Source organism: Triticum aestivum, chromosome 1B (assembly GCF_018294505.1).
Source record: "Triticum aestivum cultivar Chinese Spring chromosome 1B, IWGSC CS RefSeq v2.1, whole genome shotgun sequence".
NCBI lineage: Eukaryota > Viridiplantae > Streptophyta > Magnoliopsida > Poales > Poaceae > Triticum > Triticum aestivum.
Genome location: NC_057795.1, coordinates 608,045,821 through 608,061,849, shown reverse-complemented (window position 1 = coordinate 608,061,849; position 16,029 = coordinate 608,045,821). Strand labels below are relative to the sequence as shown.

Below are 16,029 nucleotides of genomic sequence, written 5' to 3'. Positions count from 1 at the left end.
ATAAGATGGCCTTGGTGTATATCCAGAAGGAAGAGCGGAGTTTGGAACCCAAATCCGGCGCTTCTGAGAACCAGAACCGGAGGAAGATCCCAAATCACGGGTGTGCTTATGAGACTCCTCGTAAGTGAGCTGGGTTGTCTCTGCATTAATGGCCTTGTTCACAAGAGCCTAGAATGTATCACAATGATGCAGGTGGAGATCACGACGCAACTTGGGGTTGAGACCCTTCCGGAACCTAGCCTGCTTCTTGGCGTCCGTGGACACCTCTTCTGAAGCATAGCGGGCGAGGTTCTCAAACTCTCTACTGTAGGCATCAACAACCATCTTACCCTGGGTGAAACTACAGAACTCTTCTCTCTTGCGATCGATGAGGGCTTCAAGAATGTGATGCTCGCGAAAAGCCTCAGTGAAATCCCTCCAGGTAGGAATCTGGCTAGCTGGAAGCATAGCCTCATAGTTCTGCCACTAAAGACTAGCAGGACCTTCCAGGTGATATGCAGCATAGGTGACCTTGTCACTTTCAGCTACGTTCGCGGAACGCAGCTTATAAGTGATGCTACGGAGCCAGTCATCTCCATCGAGTGGCTCGATGGAATGATGAAAGGTAGGTGGGTGCAAGCGAATGAAGTCATGAATGGTCGCAGACTTATTGGACTAATGTTCGGTGTTCTCCTCGATACGTGCCAACAAGCGGTTAGACTCACGCTTGTTCCTCTCCATTTCTAACATGAACTCTGCCAACGAAGACTGGTCGGGAGGATCCTCATCCCTACCATCTCCGTGGTTCTGGCTACAAGCAACAGAACTTCGCTTAACTGATGACATCCTGAGAAACGAAATGAAGGACGGAATCAGCATCAACTATAGGCTATAGAATGTAGGATAAGGAAATTAGTAACTCTCGGACTCCTAGGGAAATTCCGGCAGCATAACGGCAGTAAAATGCTCAGAATGAGACATCCTGCCAAAAATGGGGTAGTAACATACTCAACATCATTACTCAAGGTTCTGAGATCATACTGAACAGGCTACACCAGAAGTACTCGAAACTGGGGTATGACTCTGATCAACCAATCCTATGGGACTACGGAGTAGTAACACGTGATCCTGATAGACGGAAGAGAAAGCCTAGTTCCTTAACCCCGCAGGAAAGATAGGATGACTCAGATGAGAAGGCCATGAGGTAAAGGAGTAAAAGAGCCTTACGTTCCTTCCCACAATCAATTCCCTTACATAACTAAAGAATTTCTAGACTCAACTTCGACCAGTTTGGCTTGGTAATCCTACAGGAAGTCAGGCTCTGATACCAAAACTGTCAGGACCCCGATTCTATGCCACACCGATCTAGCATGTAACACCTCATATCACTTTGTGGCCTCACGCACGGTATTCCCACGGGTGTCTCCTTACCATGCCCGGGACCGTTTGCGCCTTTTGGCACACGTATATGATAGTGTCGCTAGCATCCATATGCCAAGAACCCGGGCTGACATGGCTAGTCGTGAACCCGAAGTGGCACTAACTTACAGGGACAGGCATACATGACCCAGCATCGAACGTGTCGGTCATCAACGAGTGAATCCGGGCTGTAGCAACTGGGCTAGCAGGACTCCGGTAAATCGGGCTGTAGCAGGCTAACAGGACTCCGATGGACACCGCGTGACATTTCCCCGAAGGGACAGACACAGGAACGAAGAAGGACACATGCCGGCCAGCCTAAGTGTTCCGGAGCAGTAGCAAGCTACCAGGGCTCAGTGGAAGCACTAGGAGACATTTCCCGGTAAGAGAGGCTACTAAGGATAAATAATTAGATAGTCAGATCCCACACATAGCAATACACATTACACGTACGCATAACATGCAAGTATGTGCTGTACAACATGGCATCACAGCATAACTCAACAACTCATATAGATAAAGGCTCAGAAGAGCCATCATAGCATTTATTACAAACAGGGGTCACGTGACCCAACATTTAGAGCAAACAAGCAACAGGCGGAAGCATTACATGTCTGAGTACAAACATCTACAAATGAAAAAGGCTGAAGAGCCTGACTATCTACATCATCCAGTCAAGATCGTAGCTGAGGTACAGGCTACTTGTCGAAGTCCACAAAGACACTAGTAAGACCAAAGTCTCCGCTGCAAAAACATAAATAAAGCAACATGAGTACAAAGGTACTCAGCAAGACTTACATCAGATCCTATCATACATGCATTTGTATCAAGAGGGTAATGTGGGGTTTAGTTGCAACACGCCAGCTTTGACTCAGTGGCTATCCTGTTCTACGACTACGAAAAACTTCTTGAGGTGAGACAACGTACACGAGTCCACTAATCACCACACAATACACTACTATGGATTCATCCCCGTCTCCCTACGGGTAAGCCATCCATAGCACTCACACTTGTCTTGAGCATTTTAGAGTATCCACTTCAAGTTGTCTATGTACCATGTAAGCATCCAAGAAGTCCATAACCGCGGACCCGGCTATTCGAATAGATCATGTTAACCCTGCAGGGGTGTACTTCTTCACACACGCTCTCGCCATTTACCGCCATGTACACGTCATGTATCTCGGCAACCTTCAAGCGGAAGCCTGGCGAGGGAGTCGGCCACGACCTGACTAACCACACAAGACTCTAGTCCAGGTTTATCGCCTATTCGGGTTCCATCCGCAAGGAGATCCGGCCGGGGTGTCGCTCACGGCCCCAAACGATGTGAGCAGGGTTCCCAAGCCCACCATCCGGGTGCCACTTGGTACACCGTGCCACTGTGCCTAGTCTGTCCCAAGCCCACCTGGTCGGGTGCCACTTGGTAGACTACTAACACTACCTACAAACACCAGAAACTAGTTGCGACTCCTGGACAGAGACCAAGTTGGTTAATAAGTCGAGAGGGGCCGAGTTACCGGAACCCAATGTGTGGTAGTATCGAGTCATTGGACAACATACATAGAACTCAGTGCTTAAGGACGGTTCCAGTGAGACAACCCACCATGTACTCCTACATGGCCTCTCACCGCTACCTTTACCAAATCGTGTTCATAGACTTAACTCTCAGCATCAGAACATATCGTAACACTCCAATTCATTCCCAATGAATCAGACCTGACACAACTCTAAGCAATAGCAGGCATAGCATGGTAGGAACACAACATGGCTCAATCAACTCCTACACATGCTAGTGGGTTTCAACTATTTACTGTGGCAATGACAGGTCATGCAGAGGAATGGGTTCAACTACCGCAGCACAAAGTAGCAGATGAATCGTTGTTGTCCTAATGCAATAACTGAAAGTAGGAGCGAGAGAGTAGGATTGTATCGGAATGAACAAGGGGGTTTGCTTGCCTGGTAGATCAACAAGGAAGGCACTACTCCTCAGACAGGTACTCTGGAACGCTCTCCGGAGCAGGACCTATCGAGAAGGAACGGTGTTGACAATCAATACACAAGCATATGCAACAATATGATGCATGAACATGGCATGAAGATGTGATGCTGTTTGTGCTAATGCTGTTAGCATTCATTTGGTTGAAGTCCATCTGAACCAAGAATTCAAATGCAACTCCAAGTTAGGCCCTTTATAAATGCCATTTTAGTGTTTCACTTATACAGTAGGTATAAGTTGGTTTGTCATGCATGAAACTAGTACAGATGGATAGATTGCATTTTTCTGATAATTTTTCATATATAAATTATTTCAATCTGAGTTACGGTTGAATTTCTATGATTTTTTGAAGTTTGAATCATTTCTGGAATTTCCTGATTAATTTTAAATCCAGAAAAGAATTAACTGCATCAGCACTGCGTCACTGTGACGTCAGCGAGTCAACTGCGGCTGACCAGGTCAAACCTGACCAGTGGGGTCCACACGTCAGTGACTCAGGGTTAAACAGGGTTAGTTTAAGCCTAATTAAAAGATTAGGGCATCGGGGCCCACTGTCAGTGTCAGGGGGGTTAGATTAGGTGGTGATTAGCCGGACCCACCTGACAGGCCGGCGCGGTCAAGGCGGTCAACCCCACCGGCGTTAAGCCGCCGGGGAGGCCCGAAACGGCGGAGCACCGCGGAAACGGGCTACGGTGCCCCTTTCGCAGCGTGGCTGGGCTCGTTCGAGAGCCCAGACCAGCGCACGTCAGGCGGTGGTGCCAGCCGGGCCTGAGGTGGCCGGAGGCGACAGCGAGGAGCTCGGCCGCGGCGGCCAGAGCTCGGGTGAGGCGCGAACTACGCTGTGGTGCGTGTGCGGGAGAGTTGGAGTGCCGGTGTGTGCGTGCGCGATGCGGCGTGGGCGAGGGACACGCCCGGTGGACCAAAAGGTCGCCGGAGGCGCGTCGGCGGCGAGCGCAGGCGGCGGCGGGTGCGGTCGAGCTAGGTGCAGTCGCTACGGCGTGCGAGGAGGAGAACGGAGAGGGGAAGGAGGAGCGGCAGCTCACAGCGGGGACGGCTGGAGTCGGCAGGGCGGCGAGGACGATCTCCGGTGACCGGAGACGAAGACGGCGGGGATGGCGGCTCTCCAGGGCTTCCCGCGTCGCGTGGCTCGATGGAGAGGTGGGCGGCGACGTGGCGGAGCTTCTGAGCTGGTCGGAGAGGCGAGGGAGAGGCGGTGGCTACGGTAACGGCGAGCAGCGGCGACGATGGTGTTCGGCCGTGCGCGTGGGAGAGAAACCAGGGGAGGGGGAGGAATGAGAGAGAGGGAGAGAGGTGCGAGGCGTCGCGTGGCGTCGTCCGGGCCATCCAGAGCGACGAGGGGGAGGACAGGCAGGCATGGAGGAGGTGGTGGCGCGGCTGCGGCATGCCGGCCACGCAGCTGCTCCTACTGGCAGGAGCTTGAAGAAGCTCCTGTCAGTTGGGCTGGGCCGCCTGCTGGCTGGGCTGGCCTGCTAGGCCGCTGGGCTGCACAGGGGCTGCAGGTAAGTCCAGGTAGGTTTTCCATTTCTTTTTCTTTTCTATTTTTCTGATATTTGTTTTGATTTAATAATAATATTAAATCATTTTATTAACTTGTGCCAATTTTTGTAGGAACTAGTGGTATTATTCCAGAGCTCCTCAACAAATGTCATAATTTTTGGACATATATTATATATATAACAAATATATATCCAATGCAAATATTTATGCATTTATTCCAAATGCCCAAAATAAATACTTATGGGCTCTTAAAAATATTGGTTTGATTTTTATCTCTATCCAATATTTTCAGAGAGAAACATGAGCATTTTCTTGGACCTTTTTGGAGCAATTTTTATTTGGGTCATTTCCAAAAATGATTCTGAGGGTTTCACAAATCCCCATTTCAAATTTAAATAGAATTTAAACATGATGCACAAATGACTAGCTAGCCTCGAGCATACCAGAACTAGGGATGTGACAACTATACGTTCTTTTTAAGTAGTAGAGATAGGGATAACTTGTTTTCTTCTTATGGTGTTGATTTTTAAATAAGAAGAAAATGACACATATTTAATGAGTGATGATAAGTAGGGAAATAATAAAGGCAGTCAATGATATTTATTAGGCTGCCCGTAATAGGTAGTATCATATACTAGTATCTCGCATATAATACTAGTGTATGAAACTACTTTCATAATACATAGTATCATTAGTTACATAATATCTTTGATTATTTTATTAATTGACATGCATGACACAAAATGGTAAAACATTTGTTATGATACGATATCATGATATAATACCACATCCTCTTTTTTCTTATTTAATTGTGTGACACATCATAAAAAAAAAGTCTAGTTGACATGCATGATATCACTTATGATACTTTCATTACGACCAACCCTATATAAGTTAGTTTCTCAACATGACTCTCGTGTCGTAGCTACCGACGTCCTAAGGCACCAACAATACACAATGACCAGTATGACCGGCGATCCGAGCCTTTTTTTTTTGTGGGAAAGGAACTTTCATTGATCAACCATGGTGATTACATTCAGTTTCAACTATGCTAGCTATCTCCATAGGAGAATTACGAAGCCAGTAAGCAGTACGTTGTTGCGAGCGACCCGTAGAGGCAAGGGTATGGCTTGCCACATTCGCATGCCTGCTTATCTTAACTAGTCTAATGTTCCTTTCATGAGTCAGAATCCGTTTGATCTCATTAACCCGGCGATCCTAGCCTTGGCACCCTCTAGCTCGGTGGCAGTGGTTTTTCCCTCGGCAAAATTTGTAATTGCACGAGCAAAAGAGGGGATTATCCTTTGGCTATTTTCTACTACCTCTGTCCCTTTATGGTAGACGCTTTTATAGTTTAAATTGAACTGCAGAAACATCTTATATTAATTATGGGTCAAAGGGAGTATTTTAATCTTTTGATTCTATTACCTTTGCCTAATAGTCGAACAAGCCCATATAGCTCACATTTATAGCCGCTAGTAACAAAAAACTGGTCAGGCCGATGGTCTGGTTGGGAAACTGGAAGCGCGTTATTTGTTGTATATAGTTCTAGCGAGGAAGATAGTGATGATCTTGTGATGAGTGCCGAAAATAAACAGCGATAACGAGGGGAGCGGGACTTCAAGCTGTACACGAGCAAAGGATCGAGTAGGCCATGAAATATGGAACATTCCGATCAGATCTGATCTCCGTTCGGCGTCGGTTGTTGGCTCGGCTCGTGGGTGCGTGTATCCATTTCGTCGTGTTGGCCGATCGTTAGGTTTATCCTCGGATCCAGTTCTGACTCCTGATGTGGTGAGGCTGCAGATCACCGGTGTTATTGGACACAGTGGAACCGGTGTGTGGAGGGAAATCCTCGCCGTGTTTGATCCGCATTAGTTTTATAAGTATAAGGCCTTGTTCTGTTAGAGCATCTCCAGCCGTGTCCCAACAAGGTCCCCCAGGCGATTTTTCGGCCGCCGGCATCAGAAAATCGGCTCAGTCGCGCTTCCAGGGCCCATTTTTGTCGGCTCGGACCGAAATTGGCGCCGGCGGACCCAACTCGAATCCGGCGCGCTGCGGGACGCTCGGGAGGGCCGGACGAATATTTTTTGGTGCGAAAGCGCCGTGGGCCAGCCGCGTCAGCGACTCGACTCGCTTCTCGCCGCTTCGTCGTCCTCATCGCCTCGTTTCCCGCGGCGAATCAATGTCAAAGCTGCGGGCGCTGCCGCGCCGGTCAGCCTCCATTGATGCCTCACGGACGGCGCAGTGAAAGCCGGGCGACGCGCGTCCCCTCGCCCGCCACGCCTCCCGCCACGCGTAACGCGCCGGCCAAGCCTGCCGCGCGGCGCCTCCGCCTATATAAGCCGAGAATCAGCGCGCCGGAGACACACACAAACACTTCACCGCCGACGCGCCCACTTCTCCCCCTTCCTCCTCTCGCCGTCCCCACCTCAGAAGGATGGCCGAGCGCTTTTCAGGCGACGGCGTGGCGGCGAATGGCTTCGGGCGCCGCCATCTGCACGAGGACGGCGCGGCGGGCGGCGAGGAGCGGCGAGGCAGACGGCGAGGAGCGGCGATGGAGACGGCGAGTGGCGGCCCCTAGTAGTTTTTTTTTTGTAAAATATGTTTAAGTTTGAACGAACTCGCCGAAGTTTGCAATGAATTTGCGCCGTGTTTCTGCCGTGTTTAAATTTTTCGAAAAACCATGGACGCCGCGACTGGGGGGCATCACGCCCCCAGCGCGCGGGTTAGCGCCGGCGCGTCCCCAGAGGGCGATTTTTAGCCCCTTCTGAGGGGCCAACGGCTGGAGATGCTCTTAGTCCTCCTCCCAAGGGGATTGGAGAGGATTGAAGGGAATTTTGGCTTGTAGGGATGTAATCCACCTCAATCCCTGCCAACCCCCTTCAAATCCACCTCAAACTGAACAAAGCCTAAAGCCTTGTTCGGTTGCTTGCCAAACCGAGTGGATTGAAGGGGTTTGAGGGAGATTTAAACCTTTTGTAAGTGAAAATACAAATCAATCCTTTCCAATCCCTTTCAATCCTCTTGAGGAGAGGATTAACCGAACAAGCCCTAAAAGAGGGTGGTGGTATCCCAGTGTTACGACGAACGTGCTGTGTGCCTGTGTGTGGCTGGATTAGCTTTAGCTGGACGGGAGGAGGTTTTGTTGAAAAGAAAACTGTCGGTGATATATGGACCTACTTTTGCTGCTGGTTCGGACCTGATTGATTGTCTGAACGTGCCACCCAAGTCCAAGCAACAGGGACAGCATTCTGCTATCCACGCACTGTCCCCTTTTGGAAACTTAGGCCTCCAGTTCGGCACAAGTTTGTTACACTGCGACAAAGACCTGCCAGGGCGGCCCAGGCGGTGGTACGATGCTCCACACCGGTCAAATATGAGCCTCAAAAAAAAAAAGAAAAACGGGTCAAACATGTGCCAGACAATAACAGCAAGGTTTATTTATCTAGCGGTTGGTTCAGAGCAGTGAGCACCAAGGCAGCAGTTCGTTAAACAACCAACAGCTAGCAAGATCCCCTTGGCACGTGGGTGGTTTGATGTTTGTAGCAGAGCAGGGGCAGGTACGCTGCCCGGCGCCCGGCGGGTCTCGTCCCGGTTAAGCTGCCGCCGGTGTTCCGCACCGATCTACGCTACGGCGCACGCTACTTTTTGGTTCATGATCCCGAATTACTAGGGCGAGGCCGGCCCAAAGTTTCGGCCCGTCACACCCCAGCCACCCGACTGGCCCACCCCGGGCTGTTGTATCTTTGTCCATCCAGGTTGCCTCCTATCTTTCCCTCGAGTTAGGGTTTTTTGCTCTCGGCGGCGACTCTGTCGCCATCGTTGAGATCTTCCTCTTTCCCTCCCGTCGATCGACCACTGAGGCGAGGCGGGGTCCCCTGATCCCTGCCCTCTCGCGGTACGGCGACTCGGAGTAGGGCAGCACCACAGTTTCGATAGTCCGGAGTTCTCTAACGATCGGGCTAGGGTTTGACTTATGGCGGCGAAGATGGGCTCGGGATCGGCGACTGCTGATGCCTCTTCATCTGCGTCAGAGGTAGAAAGGATGATGGCGGGGCTGGGCCTATGTGAAGATGACATGGATGATGTGGTGGTAGATGAGGGTGCTATTCCCCAAGATGCAGTTAGATGGATGGCAGTAGCTAGGGTTCATATTGATAAACCCTATAGCCAAAGTTGATTTTTCAGAAACATGAGAGCAGCTTGGGATCTGGCTCAGGTAGTGAATTTCAAGCCATTGTAGGAGAATCTCTATACACTGCAATTCCATTGCCTCGGCGACTGGGAAAGAGTCATGGAAGAGGGCCCATGGAACTTTCGTGGACATGCTGTGATCATCACCCCGTACGATGGTGTGACCCAACCATCTCAAGTAAAGCTTGATACCCTGGATATCTGGATCCAGATACATGACGTTCCTAATCTGTATGCACATCTGGTGCCGACACTGGTGGCCAAGGTAGGAGAGGTTCTTTTCGCAGAAACGTCGTCGCATGACTTTGCTGGCAATTTTTATCGTGTTTGGTTGAAGATCAATTTGCACAGGCCTCTGAAGAATGCGGTGTCGCTTGTGAGGGAGTCGAAGAGGCAGATATACAGGGTCAAGTACGAGCGCCTGCCGGATTGGTGTGCAGTTTGTGGTCATCTAGGCCATACGTTCAAGGAACACGACAATGGAATCCATCCCCCTCAAGCACCGGTCTTTAAGGATCTTCGTGCTTCGTGGATTATGAGGCGAGCTACAGGCCCTGGAGGAGAACGGGGTCGCCATGGTGGACGACGGGGAGGCCGAGGTAGAGGAAACAGAGGGACACCAAGAAGTGAGAGTGAAGATTTCAGGAGGTATGATGATCACGAGGGAAGTGTGCAACCAAGCATGGAGGATATGGCTGTTGATGATCCTAGCAGAAAGCGGATGGATAGGGAGGAGTCAGGGAAGAATACTATGTTGTCGGGGAAGCAGCAGGGGGAGCCAAGTGCAACAAATCTAGCCATTGTCCCGGTGGGTTCGGTGGTCAACCCTTCCCCTACGAGAGACCCGAAGCGTTCCAAGACGGAAGGAGAAGAGAGAGATAGTTCAAGCATCCCAGTGAAGAATTTGGCGGGCTCCTTTGAGGAGCGCCGCCGAGCCCAATGAGTACTCTTTGTTGGAACTGCCACGGTGTGGGCAACGCCGCGACAGTCCAAGAACTTCGCGATTTAGCGAGGAAGTTTGCCCCTACCCTGTTATGTATCGTTGAAACTCAGATAGAAGGATCTAGGGTAGAAAGTTTAGCTGCTACATTGGGATATGATAATGCATATGCGATTGATAGTGAGGGTAGGAGCGGTGGAATTGGATTATTTTGGAACAATGAAATAAAGATTGACATTTTGGGTTACTCTCGTTACCACCTGGATTTCTCTGTACAGGAAGAAAATCATGATGCATGGAGATTGACGTGCGTCTATGGAGAGGCTCAAACTCACCTGAGATACCGGACGTGGGACGTTCTGAAAAATATTAGCACATCTAGCTCCCTTCCATGGATGTGCATAGGGGATTTCAACGAAGTTTTACGTTCAAATGAACATGATGGAATTGGGATGAGAAGTAATGCTCAAATACAAGCCTTCAGAGACACAGTGGACATTTGCATGTTAATTGACATTGGCTATAAGGGAAGACAATGGACCTTTGAAAAAAGAGTAGTTGGAGGGACGTATACGAGATGCAGACTAGACCGGGCACTTGCGAATGCACCCTGGATGGCCCGTTTCGCTGCGGCAACTCTTGAACATCTTATGGCGGCAACATCAGATCATAGCCCTATTTTACTTGACCTAGGGCAGGGCCAGAGAGAGCCACAAAGGCGCACCTTCCGCTATGAAGCGATGTGGGAGAAACACGAGGGGCTGAAGGACTTTGTTAAAACGGAGTGGACAGTGAACAGCACATGCAATAATGTTCAGGAACTACAGGACAAGCTGCAGCGGATGTCCGTTGGTCTTACAAATTGGAGCAGGCAATCATTCGGGAGTTTGAGGAAGGAGATTAAGGACTTGAAAAAAAGGTTGGATGAGCTACGAGGTGACCCACTGAGAGTGGCACCCACGCATGTTGAGCTTAAAACTAATGAGAGACTAATTGAGTTGTACCACAGGGAGGAGATAATGTGGAGACAGAGAGCACGTATTGATTGGCTGGCCTCCGGTGACAAGAATACTAAGTTCTTTCACATGCGTGCGAGCCTCAGAAGGAAGAAGAATATGATAAAAGCGTTGGAAAACTCACTGGGAGTTTTGGTGGATGATCCAAATGAACTAAGGGCGATGGCGAATGACTTTTATCAGACTCCTTATACCTCAGAAGGAGTACAAGGGATACAGCAAGTGATTGATCAAGTGCCAAGAAAGGTGACCGATGCTATGAATGCAGATTTGTGTGCCCCTTACACTAATGATGAGGTAAAAACAACTCTTTTTCAAATGTTTCCCACTAAGGCACCTGGCCCAGATGGCTTCCCAGCTTTGTTCTATCAGAAGCACTGGGATGTGTGCGGTGAGGATGTAACAAGGATAGTACTAAAAATTGTGAAAGGGGAGGAAAGCCCAGAGACAATTAATGACACGGTATTGGTCTTGATACCTAAGGTAACTAATCCAAACCTCCTTTCACAGTTCAGGCCGATCAGTTTATGCAATGTGCTGTATAAGATAGCGTCGAAGGTTATCGCAAACAGGTTGAAATTGGTCCTACCAGACATCATCTCTGAGGAGCAATCTGCGTTTGTCCCAGGTAGAGTGATCACGGACAATATAATTTGTGCCTATGAATGTCTACATTTTATGAAGAGAAGCAGGTCAAGAAACAATAGCTTTTGTGCTTTGAAGTTGGATATGATGAAAGCCTATGACAGGCTAGAGTGGACCTATTTGAGAGCCATGATGGAGAAGTTGGGTTTTGCACCAAGTTGGATTGACACAGTCATGGCTATGGTTTCTTCAGTCTCCTTCTCAGTTTTGTTTAATGGAGAAAGACTCGAACGTTTTTATCCATCACGAGGAATTCGGCAGGGAGATCCTATCTCACCTTACCTATTTTTTATTGCAGCAGAGGGCCTTTCGTGCCTCCTGAAATCCAGTTCACAGTCATCTACACTCGCAGGTATTAGAGTGGCGCCAACGGCTCCTGCCGTTAACCACCTTCTTTTCGCAGATGACAGCCTGTTGCTTTTCAAAGCTAGCTCTGAGGTTGCAGAAAGAGTATCAAACCTACTCACCATTTATTGTAATGCTTCGGGTCAGAGAATCAATACCGAGAAATCATCAATTTTTTCAGTAAAGGGTGCCCACAGAATCTTAGAGATGGAGTCAAGGATCGTCTGAATGTCCATAATGAATCGCTTAATGAACGCTATCTTGGTATGCCAACAGATGTCGGCCAGTCGAAGAATGGTACGTTCAAATATTTGCGTGATAGAATTTGGGAGAAAGTGAAAGGCTGGATGCACAAGTTGTTATCTGCGGCGGGGAAGGAGATCCTTATTAAATCTGTGGCACAAACTATTCCAGTATTCTCTATGGCTTATTTTAGGCTACCCAGGGGACTTTGTGACAACATTACATCCATCATTCGCCAATTCTGGTGGGGAAGCAAAAGGGGGAAACGCAAGCCGGCCTGGGTTTCTTGGGATGTCATGACAAAGCCAAAACATATGGGAGGTATGGGGTTTAGGGACATGGAGCTCTTTAACCTAGCTTTGTTGGCTCGACAAGCATGGAGGCTTCTCAATGACACGGAATCTCTGAGTGCAAGGCTTCTGAAGGCCGTTTACTTCCCGGAGGTAACACTTTTTGAAGCAGAGTTGGGGTCACACCCGTCACAGATTTGGAGAGCAATCTTAGATGGAAGGGATGTGATGGCGCAAGGAGTGGTTAGAAGGATAGGGGATGGTGCTTCAACAGGAATCTGGGACCATAATTGGATCCCTAGAGCAAGCTACAAGAGACCGATTGCAGCTAGGGTGGCTGCCCCGCCACGATTGGTATCCGAACTAATTGAACCAACTTCGGCTTCATGGAAGGAGGAGATGATCCGGGCGGTGTTTACGGAGTTTGATGCTGAAGCAATAATGCAGATACCGTTGTGTACACGACGCATTGATGATTTCTGGTCCTGGGGGGAAGAACCTCGGGGTAACTTTTCGGTCGGGTCTGCATACCGAATGTTAGTTCGAACAGAACATGATAGAGAAGGATGGTTGGATGAGGCAGAAACAACATCTACCAGTGAGGGACAAAGCAAAGAATGGAAGGCAATCTGGAAGGTTGCAGTGCCGAGCAAGATAAAGGTCTTTTTGTGGCGCCTCGCTCGAAACTCGATACCATCGGGAGACGTTTTACACAGGAGGAATATGTCAACGACGAAGGTATGTGGCTTGTGTGGGACGACTGATTCTTGGAGACACGCGCTGCTCAACTGTCCAATGGCGAGATGCACTTGGGTGTTATCATCGGAGGAGATACTGGACCAATTGAGCTCCCACCATCAAGAGTGCCCAAAGTTATGGTTATTTGCTTTGATGAGAGCTCTAAAAACCGATGAGTTTATCAGGTTTTCGGTTTCACTATGAGCCATATGGGGTGCAAGGAGGAAAGCTTTGTATGAGGGCATCTTCAAGTCACGGCAGGCCACACATGGATTTATAAACTCTTACATAAGTGATCTTCAAGTTATAGTCCCAAGTGTTCATGCAACACGGGGAGGGGCTGTGCAACACCCGAACTGGATTGCTCCCCCTGAAGGTTACACGAAGCTAGATGTTGATGCTGCGGTAGGTGGCAGAAGCCGGTTTGGAGCCGTAGCAGCAATATGCCGGGACCAGGAGGGAGGTTTCCTAGGTGCATCGGCTATCATTTTCAAGCATGTGAAAGACCCAGCTACTTTGGAAGCTATGGCGTTGCGAGAGGGCCTTGATCTAGCAGCAGATTTACACATATCAAGGGTACATGCGGCTACAGATTGCAAGGGTGTGGTAAGTGAGTTTGGCAGGAGGAGCAGTGCGGCATTTGGCGCTGTGGTTAGGGAAATAGAGATGCAAATTTCTACCTTTATTTCATGTAAAGTAGTTTATCAGTCTAGGAGCTCAAACTTTGATGCTCACAACTTAGCAAAGCATGCTTTATCTTTGAGTGTTGGCCGCCATGTTTGGTTAGGCCAACGCGAAGGAATTCCTTTCGTCCCTGTAAACATTGTGATGACGTAATAAAGCTTTGCGAGGTTGCCTAAAAAAAATCCAGGTTGCCTCCTTCCTTCTCAGTTCTCACCCCGTTCGCGTTTCAGATATGAAGAAACACCACAAGTCATGGCGGCCGCCCACCATCGCCGCATCGCGCAGCGCCCTCCCCCTCCCCCTCAGTTTGTCGCCGTCGACAACCGTCCCATGTTTCATTGATGAATGCAACTCGCCTGCCGGCTGGTTCCAGCACGTGCCACCATGGTTGCAACATCCCTGAGCCATCATCACCGCCTCCGCTCGTCACCATCATTCGGTTCGCACCACTGTGTCCTCGGCAAAAAATAGCAAAAACACAAACTCCATTAGTTTGCCAGTAGCAGCAAAATCACATGTCAGTTGCAGTAAAAAAAACCCGGATACAGCAAAAAGACCCACCTTTGGGTGGCCGCCGCAAAATTCTCGTCTATCCTCCCAGAAAAAATTCTTACAGGTTCCAGCAATTTTTTTGCTGGTTGCAGCAAAACACATCTCGACGTCGTCCCGTTGCATCACCGATCAATCGCGGTTGCAGCTTTTTTCTCCGCCTGGTTCCAGCAAAAAAAAACTATATGGTAGTAGCACCGTACCTCGCTGTCTTCACCTTGGCAGCTGCTGGTTGTAGCAAAAATGGAGCAGGATCCAGTACCAGCAAAAAAACTCTCTGGTAGTAGCACCGTACCTTCTCGTCTTCACCCCCGCGACTGCTGATTGCAGCAAAAATGGACTATGGTTCCAGCTCTGGGGACACTGCTTCCAGCATATCGTGTGGCCGGTTGCAGATTTCCAGTCAGTGGGTTCCAGCATTTCTTGTATCTTCGCCTTGCCGATATCGCTCATAGCTTGAACAGCTCCAGCACCGCCACCGTCACTCGGGATGCAGCTCTCACTACAGGGAATCGGGAGCCAGCCATGGCGACTAACGCGTCCGGCGGCAGCGGCCATGGAGAGGAGCGCTCGAAGCCAGCCATGGCGTTCGCTCGCAGCGGCCGCATGGTTGCTTGCAGTGGCCAGGGCGCGTCACGCGGGCATGCTTTTTGGTGCCTCTCCTCGTCATATTTTGATGCAGGGAAGAAGAAAGGGGATGAGCAGCAGGGGAGATGAAGATGTGGTGCTACAACGATGGGAAAAGATAGAGATAAGAAGGGCGCTGCAGGCTCCTCAGAAGAGCGTGGATGCAAGGTGGAAGGGCGGGACGCTGGCAGCTGCCTCCAGTGCATGCGATCTAGCCAGATCAGACACGTCGCGTGTGTCAGGCTCAAAGTTCCGCCGACACACCGTGTATAAACATTTCCCAATTAGCAGGGCTTCTCCTACTTTGTATGAACATTTTTTGAATCGAAGATTTTTTTGAAATTTGGGAACAATTTTTGAAATTTACGAACATTTTTTTGAAATGCACGTGATAGCTCAAGAATTTGTCACTTTCTGTAGAGAGTTTTAATTGGTTTCTACCGTGTTTTCATTATTTCTCGGTTATTTCTAACGCTAATCCTTCGAGAGAGAACAAAATTCATTTTTCCAATGTTTGACAAGAAAACACATTTATGAAGGAAACCAATTAACATTACATCTCGTCAAACCAATTGAAGTCATTTCCATGTTGGAGGAATTTGCACCAACGCCAACAGAACGCAAGACAGTCGTAATGCTCCTACCAGCACTCTTACCAGGCACCAACGGCTCCTGTTATTCGCGTGAGCAAACTTAGTAAAGGGCATCAACTCATCATAGAGACCTAGTCGCCCGCCACACCATTCAGAACAAAAGTAGAAGAGATCTGGAAAAGAAGAACCACCGGAGATCCTTTCCTTCTAGTTTTTCCTCTTCATTTCATTTCATCTCTTCGTCACTATTGTT

The 16,029-nt window shown here is 49.1% G+C and overlaps 1 long non-coding RNA gene across 1 annotated transcript; it reads right to left on the bottom strand.

Annotated features, from left to right (window-relative positions):
• Positions 1-14,180: 14,180 nt before the first annotated feature.
• Positions 14,181-15,265, bottom strand: LOC123096979 (uncharacterized). The gene is made up of 2 exons (XR_006446822.1): positions 14,569-15,265; positions 14,181-14,456 (listed from the first exon to the last, which is right to left on the bottom strand). It is a non-coding gene; the product is annotated as an uncharacterized lncRNA (long non-coding RNA).
• Positions 15,266-16,029: the final 764 nt, after the last annotated feature.